We start from the raw sequence: 2,571 nt of genomic DNA, 5'->3' as shown, positions 1-2,571 counted from the left end.
TGTAGTATTTAAATTTAGTTGCTGAAAAATGTAGATTTGGGGGTTTAATCAGGGAATTTGGGATTTTTATTAGAGAATTTGCCATTTTTAAATAGAGAAAACTAAGATCCCTGGGTATGAATCCTCTTTAGAGCAGGGAGAGAGAGTCAGAGTTGCTGTAACCCAGTTGACGAGGTAATTTTCTGATGTTTTGCCTTACTAGATGTAAAGCATTGTAAATACTGTGGTGACCTGAGCCCTGGATAAAAAAAAACAACACATATTGCCTGCTGCAGGTATCAGAACTTAGGCCCTGATTCAGAAAAGCATCTCTTTGCACTTAAAATTCCATTGAGCTCCACTTAAGGATGTGTCTAAGTACCTGCTTGAAGTTAAATGCATGCTGAAGCTCTTTAACAAATTACAGATTTGATTAGCCCCTTGCCAGATTTCTAGTAGGAACTCCTCAGGAGTATGTACCTCATTGGGTATATGTTCAGATTTGAGAATGCAGACAATCGAGGATGACTTGTAATTTCAAATGTTCAAATGCCTGCTACCCTAAGGAAAGTAAATCCAAAAATAGTTTATATTTCTTCTCAGCAGAGTCCTACCTATAATGTGGCCCAATCTGCAGATTTCTACCCTTTACAGTTTCACTGAAATCATGAGAGCTGCAGTCTAGTGCTTGCAATCTTTATTCCAGTCTTTAGTTACAAAACATGTTATACAGTAACACAGCTGGAATAGTTTTCAAGCTGAATAAAACAGTCAATATCCCATGCGTTTGTGTGATAAATAAGCATTCAGCTGTAGAATAATTTTAGAATCCAATACATTGATGGGCAGATCTAGACTTTGGAAAAGGGGGTGCAGAGGTGAGGCACCTCATCCCATGTAACACAGTGTGCATTTTTCTCCACTTTATAAAGAAACTAGAAGCGTTACTCATCTGCTAGGGGCTGGATTGTTCTGTTTGAGATGGAGGCAAAAATAAATAGGACATCACTGGAACAACTTAAAAGCAACCTGCAACATATGAGCTTCAGGACCAGGCACAGGATGGCAGAACAAAACCTGGCTGTACTGGGGGAACATTGAGACCGATACAAAGAAAGGAGGGTCCTTAACAGCTTGGGAGCGAAGAGTTTAGAAGGGATCGGGTCCATTATAATGAGCCACGAAGTCAATGGACTCCCTCCATGGGTGTCTGGTGCCCCTGACACGTCAGGGACCATGGGGGAGAGGGAGTTCCCCTGGCGGCCAATCCTGCTGATGGGGGGGAGGAGTCCCACTGGCTGGGGGGACTGATCTCACTCACAGTAAAAGTGGCAATGCTACTTTTGCTTGTGGCCCCGCTCACCAGCTAGCACTTGCAGGCTCCTGCCTGCCCCCCTGCCCACTAGCTACACAAGGAGTGTGGCCTGACAGGGGGCACACTCAGGGGGTGCATGTGTATCCCTGTACACCCCCTATGCATAGCCCCTGACTCCCTTGGTGCTGCTTGTCTGGAGATGCTGGGCCCGGCCTGGCGGGTGGGTTTAAACTTTGGCTCAGATCAAGTGTCTTGGCCTCTGGGCTAAGATCAAGTGGGGGCATCCGAATCCCAGGTCCTCCGGGCTTGGGCCTGCATATAGGATGCCTGCCAATGGATTTGGGAATAGGGTGCAGTGCTGGATTTAGGTTTAAGCTACTTACAGTTTAGTGCCTCACAATATGAGGGGCCATCAAATAAGAAAAAAACTTGACTCACTATCAAGTTTTCTAATACTCAGTTGGTAAATAAAGAACATAAAGGAAATATGGGAAAATGACGCTTTAAATACGGACAATTTTTTTTTTCTAATATGACAAAAAATATACATACATTGGATTATTTTTATCGTATGGGGCCTCTTAAATTGGACATAGCTTAGGGCCTCAGCGTGTCATGATCTGGCACTGCCAGGGTGAGAGCCTGGGACAGAGGATGGTCGCCGGCTGTAGCTGCACAAGGTGTTTAGATCCACTGATGCCTGCTCGATCCGCACAGTTTCTGGAACCGCTGAGTTTCGCTCAGCCGTCGTGACCTGGAACTGATTTGGCTGATTTGACCTGGAGCACGAAACATAATAATCATAAACAACCCCCCCTAAAATGAATAACAACAACAATAAATACAAAATAATAATAATAAATAAAAACAGAAATAATAATGATAAATATAAAATAATAATAAATAAACAGAAATAGAAATAATAATAATAATAATAAAAAAAAAATCAATAAAACAAACTCAGGCTGGAGCAGGAGGACAGGCCGGGCGGGCGGGCAGCACCGGTTCCTGCCACGGGAGGCGCCCCGCGGGAGGGACTCGGGCTCAGTTGCTTGAGAGCTGTCCCGGCTCCATGGCAGCCGCAGCGACGCTCACCTGCGACTGACAGGGCTCCCCACCAGTGGGAAGCAGACGAAGGGAGCCGGGTAGCCAATCGCAACGGCACGGGGGCGGGACGCGGGGGGAGAGTGGGGCTGAGGCTGAGCGGGCGCGCGAAGTGCGTCATCACTGCGCGCCGCAGCTGGCGTGATGGAGGCGGCGCTGCGGGGGTTGCGGCC

This window comes from Gavialis gangeticus, unplaced genomic scaffold (assembly GCF_001723915.1).
Source record: "Gavialis gangeticus isolate Ggan-Ray unplaced genomic scaffold, GavGan_comp1, whole genome shotgun sequence".
NCBI lineage: Eukaryota > Metazoa > Chordata > Crocodylia > Gavialidae > Gavialis > Gavialis gangeticus.
The sequence above is the reverse complement of the archived record's forward strand: the minus strand, read 5'-3'. Positions refer to the sequence as shown.